Below are 16,081 nucleotides of genomic sequence, written 5' to 3'. Positions count from 1 at the left end.
TTTTCCTTCAGGAAAATATGGCAAAATTCTTATTAAAAAGTCTCATTCTATCATGGCATCAAGCTCAAAGTCTAGGATCTTGTAATTTACCTTGGGCCTAAATTTTTCTGCTTTTTAACCAGAAACCAATTAACTGAAAAGAAAAGTTATTTGCTCCTTATATACCCAACATAAAATAATGGAACAGAGGCAAGACAAGTACATTTAACAATTCCATCCAAAAAGGAGAGTGCATAGCATTTACTGATCCATAAATATTTGGTTTAATATTACAAGATCTTCCTCCTGTAGTATTAGGGAAGATTCCTCGATCAGATTCCAATTCACTTCCTGGGACTAGCTTTCTAATCTACAGGTTTCCACAATTATTCAATCCACCATCTGTAGAGTGCTTCATTTTTCATCATTCCCCTTGGTCATTACTAAAGAAAGAATTGGAAAACATGTCATTCACTGGTGAATACACAGCTTTCAGCTTCCTTCTACATCTACAAGAGTCTAGTTTTTTTTTATACTTCATCTGATCTCAGTTTCTTTAAATATGGACTGCTTATCCTTTTGCCAATATAGATATTTTGAAAATGTTGTACATGTTCTATGCATTTGTTTCTAGTCAACCTTATTTGCCCAAAGCTAGACTTATAGTTCTTTTTTTAAATATAATTTATTGACAAATTGGTTTCCATACAACACCCAGTGCTCATCCCAATAAGTGTCCTCCTCAATGTCCATCACCCACTTAACCCTCTCCCCCACCCCCCACCAATCCTCAGTTTGTTCTCAGTATCCAAGAGTCTCTTATGGCTTGCCTCCCTCCCTCTTTGTAACTTTTTTTCACCCTTCCTCTCCCTCATGGTCTTCTGTTAAGTTTCTCAAGATCCACATATGAGTGAAAACATATGGTATCTGTCTTTCTCTGACTGACTTATTTCACTTAGCATAATACCCTCCAGTTCAATCCACATTGCTACAAATGGCCAGATTTCATTCTTTCTCATTGACAAGTAGTAGTCCATTGTATATATAAACCATATTTTCTTTGTCCATTCGTCAGTTGATGGACATTTAGGCTCTTTTTACAATTTGGCTATTGTTGAAAGTGCTGCTTTAAACATTGGGGTACATGTGCCCATATGCATCAGCACTCCTGTATCCCTTAGGTAAATTCCTAGTAGTGCTATTGCTGGGTCATAGGCTGGTTCTATTTTTAATTTTTTGAGAAACTTCCACACTGCTTTCCAGAGCGGCTGCACCAGTTTGCGTTCCCACCAACAGTGCAAGAAGGTTCCCGTTTCTCCGCATCCTCTCTAGCATCAAGAGTCCCCTGATTTGTTTATTTTAGCCACTTTGACTGGCATGAGGTGGTATCTTAGTGTGGTTTTGATTTGTATTTCCCTGGTGAGGAGTAATGTTGAGCATCGCTTCATGTGTCTGTTGGCCATCCAGATGTCTTCTTTGGAAAAGTGTCTATTCATGTCTTTTGTCCATTTTTTTTCACTGGATTGTTTTTTGGGTGTGGAGTTTGGTAAGTTATTTATAGGTTTTGGGTACTAGCCCTTTATTCGATATGTCATTTGCAAATATCTGTTCCCATTCCGTCGGTTGCCTTTTCGTTTTGTTGATTGTTTCCTTTGCAGTGCAGAAGTTTTTTTATCTTCATAAGGTCCCAGTAGTTCATTTTTACTTTTAATTCCCTTGCCTTTGGGGATGTGTCAAGTAAGAAATTGCTATGGCTGAGGTCCCAATAGTTCATTTTTGCTTTTAATTCCCTTGCCTTTGGAGATGTGTTGAGAAAGAAGTTGCTGCAGCTGAGTTCAGAGAGGTGTTTTTCTTGCTTTCTCCTCTAGGGTTTTGATGATTTCCTGTCTCATATTCAGGTCTTTCATCCATTTTGAGTTTATTTTTGCGAATGGTGTAAGTAAGTGGTCTAGTTTCATTCTTCTGCATGTTGCTGTCCAGTTCTCCCAGCACTATTTGTTAAAGAGACTGTCTTTTTTCCATAGGATATTCTTTCCTGCTTTGTCAAACATTAGTTAGTCATACTTTTGAGGGTCCAATTCTGGAGACTCTATTCTATTCCATTGCTGTCCAGTTCTTCCAGCACCATTTTTTAAAAAGACTGTCTTTTTTCCAATGGATACTCTTTCCTGCTTTGTCAAAGATTAGTTGGCCATACATTTGTGGGTCCACTTCTGGCTTCTCTATTCTATTCCATTGGTCTATGTGTCTGTTTTTGTGCAAATACCATACTGTCTTGATTATTACAGCTTTGTAGTAGAGGCTAAAGTCTGGGATTGATGCCTCTTGCTTTGGTTTTCTTCTTCAATATTACTTTGGCTTTTTGGGGTCTTTTGTGGTTCCATACAAATTTTAGGATTATTTGTTCTAGCTTTGAGAAGAATGTTGGTGCGGTTTTTATTGGGATTGCATTGAATATGTAGATTGCTTTTGGTAGTATTGACATTTGACAGTATTTATTCTTCCAATCCATGAACATGGAATGTTTTCCCATTTCGTTGTGTCTTCTTCAATTTTCTTCATAAGCTTTCTATAGTTTTCAGCATACAGATCCTTTATATCTTTCGTTGGGTTTATTCCTAGGTATTGTATGGTTCTTGGTGCGATCACAAAGGGGATAAATTTCTTTATTTTTCTTTCTGTTGCTTCATTATTGGTGTATAAAACTGCAACTGATTTCTGTACATTGATTTTGTACCCTGCGACTTTGCTGAATTCATGTATTAGTTCTAGCAGACTTTTGGTGGAGTCTGTCAGGTTTTCCATGTGGAGTATCAGGTCATCTGCAAAAAGTGAAAGTTTGACAACTCCTGAAGGGCCAGGTCCTGGATGGTGTATGGCCCCGCTTTAATATAGCAGTGCTCACAAGTGCAGAGCACATAACAAGCTTTTAAAACTCATAAGGGACTGAAAACTAGACAAAATGATGAAACAGAAGAATTCTCCTCAAAAGAAATTCCAAGAAGAAGTGACAGCTAAAGAATTGATCAAACCAGATTTAAGCCATATAACTGAGCAAGAATTTAGAATAATAGTCATGAAATTAATTGCTGGGCTTCAAAAAAGCATAAAGGACAGCAGAGAATCTATTGCTACAGAGATCAAGGGACTAAAAAATAGTCATGATGAATTAAAAAATGCTACAAATGGGGTGCAAAATAAAATGGAGGCAGTCACAGTGCAGATTGAAGAAGCAGAGGGGAGAATATGTGAATTAGAAGATAAAATAATGGAAAAAGAGAAGCTGAGAAAAGAGAATAAAAAAATCCAGCATTACAAGGAGAGAATTAGAGAACTAAGCGATTCAATCAAATGGAACAATATCCATATCATATGAATTCCAGAAGAAGAAAGAGAGAAAGGGGCTGAAGGTGTACTTGAACAAATCATAGCTGAGAACTTCTCTGATCTGGGGAAGAAAACAGGCATTGAAATCCAAGAGGCACAGAGAACTCCCTTCAGATGTAACTTGAATCGATCTTCTGCACAACATATCATAGTGAAACTAGAAAAATACAAGGGTAAAGAGAGAATTCTGAAAGCAGATAGGGATAAATGGGCCTTAACATACAAATGTAGACACATAAGGATAGTAGTAGACCTATCTACTGAAACTTGGCAGGCCAGAAAGGAATGGCAGGAAATCTTCAATGTGATGAACAGGAAAAGTATACAGCCAAGAATCCTTTATCCAACAAGCCTGTCATTGAGAATAGAAGGAGAGATAAAGGTTTTCCTAAACAAAAACTGAAGGAATTCATCACCACTAAACCAGCTCTACAAGAGATCTAAGGGGACTCTGTGAGTGAAATGTGGCAAGGACTACAAAGTACCAGAGACATCACAGCAAGTATGAAACCTACAGATAACACAATGACTCTAAACCCATATCTTTCAATAATAACACTGAATGAGAATGGAACAAATACTCCAATCAAAAGATATAGGGTATCAGAATGGATAAAAAAGCAAGACCCATCTATTTTCTGTCTACAAGAGACTCATTTAAGACCTGAGGACATCTTCAGATTGAAAGTGAGGGGGTAGAGAACTATCTATCATGCTACTGGAAGCCTATAGTTCTTTTCCAGACTTGTTTTCCGTCTAAATTTACTTACTTGCAGTGTGGGTACACTTGATTTCGCTGAACCCCAACACCAAGGTTTCTAAAAGCCACTTAATCGAATTGAAGGAATCTATGAACATCACCTTCATTTTTTCAGGGGCCATAAAGAAGTGTTACAGACACCCTCCTGGCTTCATTCTTGACTTAGAAACAGTTTCATTTCCAACTCTGAATTCTGGGCTCTCTATTTCCTCTGACCTCTGCTTACCAACAGGTCAGCTCATTTCTGAGTTCATCTTTTTCTCGTGTGTCTTATCTAATTGTATTAGTCAGGATTCTCCAAGTAACAGAACCAATAGGAAATATGTAGATATATAGGAGAAGAGATGTATGTATGTATGTATGTATGTATGCATTTATTTATTTTAGAAGAAGAAATGTATTATAAGAATTGGTTCATGCAGTTATATAAGTCAAAAAGTTCCACAGGTTGCCGTATCCAAGCAGGACAACTGGGAATGCTGGTGGTATAATTCAGTATGGGTCCAACTATCTGGGAACCAGGGAAGTCAAAGGTGTAGGTCTCAGAGTCCAAAGGTGTGAGAACCAGGAGCTCTGATGTCCACAGGTAGGAAAAAATGGACATCTCATCTCAAGAAGAGAGATAATTCTCCCTTCCTTCACCTTTTTTGTTTGTCCAGGCCCTCAACTGATTGGATGATGCCACCATCATTGGTAGGGTGGCATTGGTAGGGTGGTTCTCTTTACTCAGTCTACTGAATTAAATGATAATCTCTTTCAGAAGCACCTTTAAAGACACATCCAGAAATAATGTTTTGCCAAGTATCCGGGCATCCCTTAGTCTCATCAAATTGACACATAAAGGTCACCATCATACCAATGTACTTAATTACAACTAGTTTATACTTTTAAGAGACTACCTCAATATTGCCTAGCTCAACACTGCCAATTTAATATATACGTTTTCTTTATTCCTCATCACTACCAGAGTCAATTTTACCAAATGTTTTGCCACTACATTACTTATATCATTTTTTTTTCTCAACTGCTTTTGGCAATTTCCTTACCATCCTGCAAGTTCCCAAAGTCACTGCCATATATTTTCAGTTTTAATTATGACAGAACAATACTTTAGGACCAATTCTGTGTTAATAAGGTTTTGTTGCATAACAAGCACAAAATCTCTGTGGCACACAAGAAATAATTATTTATTTCTTACTTATATATCTGTTATTCAGCTAGAGTATTTCTCCTTTAAACCATGGGGATGGCTCCTTTGGAATCAGAGTCTGCTACAGTATATTCTGGAACTAAGAATGAAAGAGGTAGAAGAAATCTGGGAAAGCTCTTCTTGTGGCAGAACACCAGAGCTTAAGAATGTTTGCCTAAAGGGATATGCATATTTTAGGTCTTATCATGTACACTAACATGCTGTTACACAAAGGAAATAACATGGCCAAACCCGAGATCAGTGGGACAGGGAGGATCTTCTTTCCATGGAGACCAATTTGTCAAGGGAATGAGTGCATGTTTGCTAAACAACAATCAAATATACAACCACAAGGAAAAGCAAAAGAAAAATATAGTGATTGCAAACCTGCCATGAAAGTGAATAAGCATGAACTCCTAGCTCTCTCTGTGTAACCTAGAGACCTCACAGATGTCCATGTGAAATTGATGGATTTTTCAACCTAAAAATAGTCTGTAAGTCTATTGGAGTTTGGGTGAAAGGAAAGCAAGTAATAACAGCTCAGAGTAAAAGGGAGCTGAGTACTAGGGAAGGAAGACTGAGTAGGGCAAGATTTTAGATCTATTTTTCTCTTCCTTAGTTGCCTATTGCTTCACTTGAAAGGGGAAAACACAGCATTAATCACAGCACTAGTTATAGGGGCTAATATCGAGATGGCATAAAGACAAAATTAACTGTATCCCTTAGGACAGGTAACCTCTAAATAATATGTAGTGGTCAAAACAATTAAATAAAGGTGCGTGTGCATGTGTGTGTGTGCGTGTATGTGTGTGTGTGTGTGCGTGCACATGTCAGTGTGCCTTTCAAAATCAAGAATATATCCCAAATGTATTGCAGGCAGTGGGGAAGATTGAGATAGAAACTAGATAGGAAAATAAGTAAAAGGAGAGCCTAGCACAGATTAATGTTAGTATGGCATGAATTGAGGAGGATTTTTAATTCAACTCTCCATCTCTGAGATCTCCTGACCATTTGAAGATATGGATGTGAGAAGCATGCAGGAATATATAGAGTCATAGCAGGTATTGAGACTGGCATGTTTAACAAAGATTAGTAATTAAATGAAGGATCCCAGAAACAGCACATTAGCAGAATGATAAGTAACAAAGGTGAGAGCAGGCAAAATTTCAAATCCAGTGAGAATAATTGGAGGAAGACCTCAGCAATCTGAATGAGGCCAGTATTTTCCTTTGGAAACAAAAACAGAAGCAAAAACTCTCTGTTTAAGTTTCTCTATGTTTCTTCATTTTTAGGAAGTGGTCTGCCATCAAATGCTATCTGGAAAGTGTTGTGCTGGCTGATATGCAAAGAGGGCTTGATAAACAATGTTAAACAGAGTTAGAAAGTATTTTTTTTATGTTAAAGATATAGTTACCAAGATGGGAATAAAATATGGTTGTCCTGGGCAATGCACTGGCATACAAAAATCGCTTTATTAGAAACTTTTAAAAATAACATTTGTTGAAATGGAATTTTACCTGTGCTTTCACCTGATGAGGAGGATTTACTGTGTTCTCTGTAGTTGTAGTCACCCCCTGGGGAGATTGTTTGGGACCTACATGATTTTCCCTAAAGGAGAAGCCCTGCTGAATGGAAGATGGAATAGAGTAAGAGGGGAAGGGTAGGGAAATCAATGTGCCTATGAAATGAATAGCTGATTCTGGGAAGATTTCCAGGAGAAATATGACTATGGCTAAAATGCAATCATATCAGAATTGATTTGCTGTGCCTGACCTCATTGTATACCAATCTACCATAAACTGAATGGGAATTACTTTAAAGAGGAGGTGGGTCCAATATAAAGCAAACTGTCAATTCTGACAAATATACAATTTTTCCCTGCTGGCCTCCTCTGCTTCCTCTTCTCCTTAAGCCAGCTGTGTGGTGTATTTGTTTGTTGGTGACCCTGAAACATTCTTCTTGATGAACGACCTCATTCCTGCCCCATTTGGTAAGAAAGTATATTGTGGTTTTTAAAGTAGATCTCAATTATATTACAGTCTTATGCAATATGCTTCTTAGTCCAGAAAGTAATAGGAATTGATATCAAAGCCACTGTTAAATAATAAAAGGGTAGAAAGAGAAACAGCATTTCATTTACCCTTAAGTAAACAAAGGCTAGGAGATCAGAAGAAACTCTTCTTTGTGTTGTGATTCTTTTTCTCTACAACTTACACTATGCATTTTATCAAAATTAATTTCTCAGCCCCATTAAATTTCACATTTAAAATCCACACGCAAGTAGTAGTGGTGGAGTTATTAATAATACCAACAATTTTCTTTGTTATCACCAAAAATCATCTATAAACCATCTGAATCATGTACAAATACTGTTGCTTCTTTCTCTTCTAAACATTTGAAACTCTTTCCAGTCAGCTGAAGTGCAAGTAAAAAAACAAAAAGAAAGCAGAACCCCATGCATTAGAAAAGTTAATAATTGACAGAATAGAGAAATAATTGGTGCAAAGTGGAGACTTGTCTATAGCAAGGTGGCACAGCATTCAGGTACTCTGCCTATGTTCACCATATAAAGCTCCTGGATGTATACAGTAGTTTGCAAGCAGAGCCCACTGAATTTCTTTCCCCTTTCTTACTTTCTTCTGTTTATTTATTCTAATTCTTAGTCTACCTGAGAATTTTCAGAATTGGTGTAATACATTTGGTCGAGATTTGCAATGTCATGCGTTGAGTTGGTAGAGCCAAAAGAACAACAACAAAAAACAGTGCTTTTCTGAGTATTATGATTTTCCTCTCCCCCAATTTGCTTTCTTTCCTGCACCTGTGCTGATTGGCTAACATCGTTGAACACAAATGGTTGGTCACCCCTCATGTATAATTCATGCAATCAAAAGTTTGCAACTGTGCACAATTTTGAGCCCTGTGTCCTATGTGCCCAAATGGGCCCTCTCTAGGCTGTCAGGACTTTTTGCAACACAGCTTGCTCTACTACCATAAACTGAAGCACTAATGAAGTTGTCCGAATGGTTCTAGAGAGAGCAGTTTAATCAGGCACTGCTTCTAATTGGGATTGGCTGACAGGTGGCCCCAAACACTGAGAGACTTAAAAACACTCAAACGGCTCTCCTCATATCAAACCAAATGCTCATATGGTTTACTGAGAAATGTGCATGATGAGATTTTTGTCAGTAACTTTTTATTCCTGAGGAACAAAAGTAATGCTTTAGGAAAACGTAGGTATTGTTACTTGACAGTGTTTCTAAACTTAGCATTAAATTTAATAATTATCTAATTAGGCCTAAATTTCCAAAATAAATGCTTCTGAGGCATTGAGACTCGCAGAGTATGCTATCACAGATATGCATATGACTGAGTAGATTAATAAAATTTTCCAGTGGTAACAGGGAAAAATTTCTCATTGATCTTTCTTAGATGTATGATTTCATCATTTGGTGTCGTATCTATAACCATGGGCTAGTTATAGAAAAGAAAAATGGGCACATTATGAAATGTTACATGTTTTCCATGTACCAAGAATTGGTTACTTAAAAATTTAAAAGTTTTCACCATGGGAAATTCCCTGTATATTTAAGCACCCCTTCCCAGCCCTCCTCTGCTCCAGAAATATTACACTTTCATATTTTCATTATCATATTTCATAACTAAAACATACCTAAGCTTATTCTGTCTTCAATATTAAAACTGGGTGCTTTATCTAGTTTTTTCAAAGCAGAGCTCTATTCAAAGTATAGTCCATCATGTTATTTGGTATTTAAATATCCAAATCTTAAACATTAAGAAAAGTCTAGAAAAGCTTACCGTGTGTTCAGAAGATACATTTTGAAGCAGGGGTGCCTGGGTGGCTCAGTCAGCTAAGCATCCGACTTTGGCGCAGGTCATGATCTCGTAGTCCGTGGGGTCGAGCCCTGCGTTGAACTCTGTGCTGACATCTCTGAGACTGGAGTCTGCTTCTGATTCTGTGTCTCCCTCTCTCTCTGCCCTTCCCCTACTTGTGCTCTGTTTCTCTTTCTCTCAAAAATAAATAAACATTAAAAAAAACTTTTTTAAATTAAAAAAAAGATACACTCTGAAGCAGAGGAAAGCTTTCATTTAATCAACAAACATGTGCTGAAAATCCACTATGTATATTACACTGTATACCAAAAGGTATACAAAAGTCAATACGATTCAGATATTGTCCTCAAATATGTTATACTCTAATATAGGAAGAAGAGAATTATACAGAAAACTATAATATATTTCAAGGTGTGATAAAGCCCTTTAAGATGTCAAATAACTTTCTAAAATGACTCAGATGAAGAAAGTTTTGTCATCAAGAGCCCAGATTTTTCCATCTCTTTTTGTTCCTTTACTCTATTAACTTAACTTTTGAGAGATAGGCTCTTCTCTTGGTTCCAAGATGATGATAGACTTCCATATGCTTTACTTCCATATACTTTAAAATCACAAAACATCTTTATCTATGGGCAAAGGGACATTTTGTAATGAGTGAGGGAAATGCTTCTTGAATCCACAAACTTCTCTTTGGCCAGAATTGGGTCATATGTCCAATGCTTCTAGAAGAAGCAGAATGGAACTATCATGTGAGCTTAGATTAACTAAGATCTACTTCCAAATTTGGGCATGTGGTCACCTTTCTTTGAAAAGAGGCTGGACTTCTTTATGAATCAGATTTCTGTTATCCAAGAGGGATCAGGAAAAGGATATTAATTTGACAACCAGCTGTGTCTGCTACAATAGAAAGAATACATTAAGAGAAGGGTCAAGGCCTCCAAAATTACATGAAATTTTGTAACTAATTTTTGTATTTGGGGGACAAGAATTAAAGAGGTCAAAGGTTAAAAAGTTAAAGCTTTAAATGGTTATATAATAACCATTTAAACCTCTATAAACTTTTATTCTATAAATAGAAGTGTCCTATATGGAATAACCTTATCAAAACATCTTATGGGAAAAGGTAAGAGAGCAATGATATACATAGGTAGAGGACTGCTTGGGTAGTAGAAGAATTTTTCCACTAAGTAGAAGAAACATGAGCATTTTTATTCAAAAGTACTGTCAAGGAAAAGACTAGAGACTACAAAAAGGAAAGCAATTCTTGGAAAAGGAATCTAAAGTAGGGCTTTTCAACATTTAATGTGCATATAAAGCACCTAAGGACCAGAAGGGTCATGGTCAATCTTATCAGCAATATGTATCTCACTATAAAGAGTGTAATATTTTGTGTTGAGACTAGGTTTTGCTGAGGGGAAAGAGAGTAGACAGCCTGTGAAGCAAAGGACTGAGGAGAAAACATCTGCAAAGTCAAACATCTTGATAACTAATTTTGTTTGCAGTGGCTTGAAAGAATTTGTTTTAGCAAAGGTGGGAGAATGGTATGTGTAATTTAAAGAACCTTAGGTTTACTTTCAGTATATTTCACGCATAAGAACCTAGCTTGAGAATAATCAAAATTCTATTTCAACGTTTTTCAGTTTTACCAAAAGAACAAGAGAGAAAGAAAAAAATAATGAAATAATTTAATTTACCACTTATACTCTAAGATTCTACAAAAGTGATACATTGTAAGCCCTGAGTTGTAGCTGAGGTTAGCTATTATAATTTTCCATATATTAAGAAATCAAACTTCTAAAGATGCAGATATGAAATTGCAAACTACTTTATATGAAATATTTTAAATTATAGTAAAAATATCCAATAATAAGGTACTTTTTGTTCCTTATTTGCTTTAAAAATTATAGCTCTGAACAGGTTTACATTTTATCTAAGCCATTGATAAATTGTGTGAGAGTTTGTGTATGTGTTCAAAATATGTGAGGGAACCCAGATTGATTAAGTGTCTAAAACCCATAGTTAAAAAAGTATGGCTCTGAGAAGAGAGAACAGAAAAGGCTATAATAGCCATTTTTAAAAATAAGAGCTTTTTCTTCTCTTCTAGAGAAGAGGGCAATGGATAGAATTTATAAGACAGCAATAAAGGGAAGAAGATTTTAACAATTTAAAAGTCTCAACAATTGATTAGGTTGCCTTTGGTGGAAGCAAAAGCTTTGACCCCTTGAAGGCTGATTGACCATCTGCCCAGGGCATTAGAGAGAAGATACATTTATTGATGGCTGGGACAAAATAGATTCTAACTTTCCCTTTAATTTAATAATATTAAGCTATCTGTATAGATGTGGTCTTCAGTTTTTTTCTCTTATTGTGAAATTTTACTCCTTAATCAGGGTTAAACACATTAAATTCACCAAATAAAAAAAAAATAGAAATGTGATTGCATTAGAATGGGTAACAGCAGAATTTAGAGAATGTCATTAAAATGTTCCTATGCCAATTAGTCTATACAAGTATACTTTCTGGGCCTGAATCCGGATACCTGAGATTCATTCAGGCTATCAAAACAGGGCAATTATACCACAGTTCTTGTGCCCATTTTCCTGTCTCTCTCTCTCTCTCTCTCTCTCTCTCTCTCTCTCTCTCTGTTGACTGATTGGAAAATGTTTCTCTCAGATGAGTTGTTGGTAGTATTTTTATGCTGTTCACTTGAAGAACTAGTCCAGATTATATTAAAAAAGTTAAGGCTTACTAATCACCCAAGTATTAATAGATATCTGTGAGGTGAAGCTGATGCCACAGGAGAATTAATGTTAGCTTATAAAGTTGATGAACTTACTTCATTCCTCAAATACCTTTACATTTATCCCTATTAGTATGCATTTACAAGGAATCGTGATTTTTTACGTTGTCTTTTTATCATTTTTTTCCTTTTCAACAATTCATTTTGCTTCTGACAAAGATAAACATGAGAACAAATTCTATACAATATATTCATAATGGTCAACACATACAATGACTACAAATTCTACAATAGTGGATGGAGATGTATGAGAGCTTATTTTCTTATGAAAGAAGTTCATACAGTTGTTACTCTGATCAATGTTTAGACCCAAGTAAAGGTAACCCATATATGTTGATCATCATACATTTTTTTACTCAAATTTAAGGATTATCTTTTATCTTGTGAGGTTCAGTTCATTGTATCATACATTTTTGTTAGTTTTTGAGTACAGTTTTGGAATTCTTATCTAAGAAACAGGGATGTCATTGGGTGCCTCCTGTCTTCTAGTAATTGAGAATCTTGTGGCGGTGAAAGTCACAGGAATACATTTTAAAACCATAATCTGTAAAAGGAAATGTTAAAAGGAATCCAGGGGCTATGAAGATCTAGAGTAGGTAATAGCTAAGCTGAGTTGTGAGGAATATATAAAAAAACATGATTATGAGGTAAGGACTATGAATTGTAATTTTATCCTGGTCATGGTATTCACACAAATTTCTTTATTTAAAAAATTATTACACTTATGAAATTGTGTGCAAAACATAACACATTATAAGAAGGAAAAATTACAAATTGTCTTGCTAATAAAAAGGCCTCTAGAACAAACTAAAGTAGCAAATGGAATGTAAAAGTCTGAATGCGAACAAATATAACTTAATTACGTTGTCTTTTCTATAGTTTTTCTACTTTTCTCTAATTATAAAAATAATTCTTATACATTGCATAAAACTTGAAAGATGTAAACAAATTGAAGTAGCCTCAAAATTCAACATTTCACATACAATTTTGGAAACCAATATCTTACTTTGTAATTTCACATTCACAATTCCTTGTTTACTAATATATGATCACCATCACTATTACAAACATTTATTATGTATCAGAGTATGTTACAGCTTCTACAGGTATTTATTCATTTAATTTTTACAACTGCTTTATAAATACTAACTACTAATGGTGTTCTCATTTTAGAGCAAAGCATAAGAGACTCTTAAAAACTGAGAACAAACTGAGGGTTGATGGGGGGTGGGAGGGAGGGGAGGGTGGGTGATGGGTGTTGAGGAGGGCACCTTTTGGGATGAGCACTGGGTGTTGTATGGAAACCAATTTGACAATAAACTTCATATATTGAAAAAAAATTATAAAAATTAAAAAATATTGTTCTCATTTTAAAGAAAACTGAGACATTGAATAATATGATTGTTCAAGTGTCAAAAATGAAGATCAAACATACTCTTCGTTCCTCTTCTTCAGCACTAAAAATAACAAGGGAGTTTCAAAGATGGGAAAATGTAGAAAATACTTGATGAAAGTGGTCAAGATTAGATTGAAGAGAGAAATAACATCCCGAGATACATGAGGTTGCTTAAAGAGAAAACTACCTTTAAATTTAGTTTTCACAGAAGCAGCACTGAGAAAGCTCAGTGTGATAGAAGCATCTGGCAAGAATGCAATTGATTGAAGCAATTAAGCATTATCAACCAGATAGATTGGCTTTCTAGACATCATCCCAATTCGTTTGGGCAGAAATTGTGAAAGGATTTTTCTAGTGTAAGTAGTAGGTTTCTTGAAATAAAAAGGCGGAGAGGGGCTCCAGGTGGCTTGCCGTTGAATGGAAAAAGTAGGTAGTATATAAGCCTGGAGATCAGCTGCCAATGTACTAGACACACATTAGTCACAGTAACAAGTGAATAAAGCTCAGCAGATGATTTGTCTCATACAACAAGCAGGTTATGCCAGTAGAGGGTACTTCTACTGTAGTCAGTAATATATTGCACAGATGAGATCAGAAGATGAAATTTCCAGAAATTCGTGTAATGTCAACATTATGAGAGATGACAAAGAACTTACACTTGAGGAGGTAAACTTATCTATTAACAAGAAAAGGTCTTTCAATTTAATTTTATATCTTCAGAGATATAATTAAATTATTTTATTGTAAAAACAATTTGTAGATATTGTGGAAATATAAATTTAAGTTGATTTAAAATTCAATATAGAGTCTAAATAGAATGGAGGGAGCAAAAGAATCAATCAGTATCTTGAAGATTGGTGTGCTGGATCAACCTAAAATGTGGGACAAGGGGATAAAGTGAAAGTATATACAAAATGAAAAATTAAGGGAAAAATGATCAAGAGGTACATAAATATTAAGAGCTTCAGAAGAGAAAATAGAAGGAATGGTGTTGAAGCACTATTTGAAAAAATGGGAATTACCAGCAATGATGTCATCAATATGGCAGAATAAGAGTTTTTCCACTGTCTTTTCCCCACAGAACATCAGTGTAGACATTCACCCATTGATGAGAGACCCTTTCCTGTAGTCTAGGAATCCAGTAGAGAAGTTCCAGCATACCACAGGCACAGAAACATATGAGATTGGATGCACTGAACACAGCAAGGGGAACAGTTTTACTCTACATGCATCATCCTTCCCTTTAGGTGGCACAGCTCAGTGTCAAGAGACATATATCTTGGCCAGTGATTTCTCCCTGGAGTGAGGCTCATGAACACCCAGCTTTCCCAGCTGTGCGGGATGTTGCCAGAGAGACTTACCTCTTTCTTGCCCCATCCAGAATACTGAAGTGTGGTACACAACTGGGGGCTTCGAGCAGCTGGGAGTACAGCAGACAGGGCTAAACATTGAATTTGGTTGCATGCAAATAAATGAAAGAGAGTAACCTGAAAAAATTAGTCTAGCGCTCATACAACAGTACCACAAATTCCCAGATCCTGTTTGTTTCTTCTCTTTTTGTCATCTACAGATGTTTCTTTATCTTGTAGACATGTTCTAGTTAGTAAAAATGGGGAAATGGAGGAGCATAAAGGTTCTTTTCATCTGAGTCTACTCTCTTTTTATGGATCTTTGGTGGCCATTTTGACTTTTGCTTATACATTACAGTGTGGCATGTAGCTTTTTAAGTGGTGAACTGAAAAAGATCACCACATTCGAGACAGTGCCATTCACATTATAGACATGTACTAAGTTTAAGAAAACACAAAATAAGTCTTTCAAATTCTCTTCAGGAACACTGGATGCAAGAGGATGATGGAATGTTTTTCAAACACCAAAGGAAAATAACTTTACTTTTAGAATTCTTTATCTAGAAAAACTATTATTTATTTGAAAGTGTAAAAGCATATAACTAAGACTCAAAAAGTTTACCACTCTAAGGCTTTCTCTGAAAAAAAGTTTTAACATTCAAAAATCAATTAGTGTGATCCATCATATCAATAGATTAAGAAAGAAAAATTGCATGATCATATCAACAGATGCAGAAAGAGCATTTGACAAAATCCAATATCCATTCATGTCAAGAACTCCCAGTAGAACAAAGAGTAGAAGGAAACTTTCTCAACTTGATAAAGATCATCTACAGAAAATCTACAGTTATTATACTTAATGGTGAAAAACTTCAAGTTTTCCCTCTAACATTAGGTATAAGAGAAGGATGTCTCCTCCCATGACTCCTTGTCAACATCATACTTGAAGTCCTTGCTAATGCAATAAGGCAAGTAGAGGAAATAAAGATGTACAGATTGGGAAGGAAGATTAAAAGCTGTCTCTGTTTGCAGATGACATACTCATCTATGTAGAAAATCTGAAAGATTTGACCAAAAAACTCCCGAAACTCGTAAGTAATTATAACAAGGTTTCAGGATATAAGGATAATATAAAAGAGTCCATCTCTTTCCCATACACCAACAATGAACAAGAGGAACTTGAAATTAAAAAGTACCATTTACATTAGCACCAAAACAAAACAAAACAGAACAAAATAAAACAAAACACCTGAGGTAAAAATCTGACAAAATATGCACAAAATCTGTCTGAGGAAAACTACAAAACTCTGCTGAAATCAAACAGGAGCTGAATAAAAAAAAGAACAAAATAGATGGAGAGAGAGATATT

The sequence above is a fragment of the Herpailurus yagouaroundi genome, unplaced genomic scaffold (genome assembly GCF_014898765.1).
Source record: "Herpailurus yagouaroundi ecotype Mexico unplaced genomic scaffold, PumYag 139, whole genome shotgun sequence".
Classification (NCBI taxonomy): Eukaryota; Metazoa; Chordata; class Mammalia; order Carnivora; family Felidae; genus Herpailurus; species Herpailurus yagouaroundi.
This window is presented reverse-complemented; position numbering follows the sequence as displayed.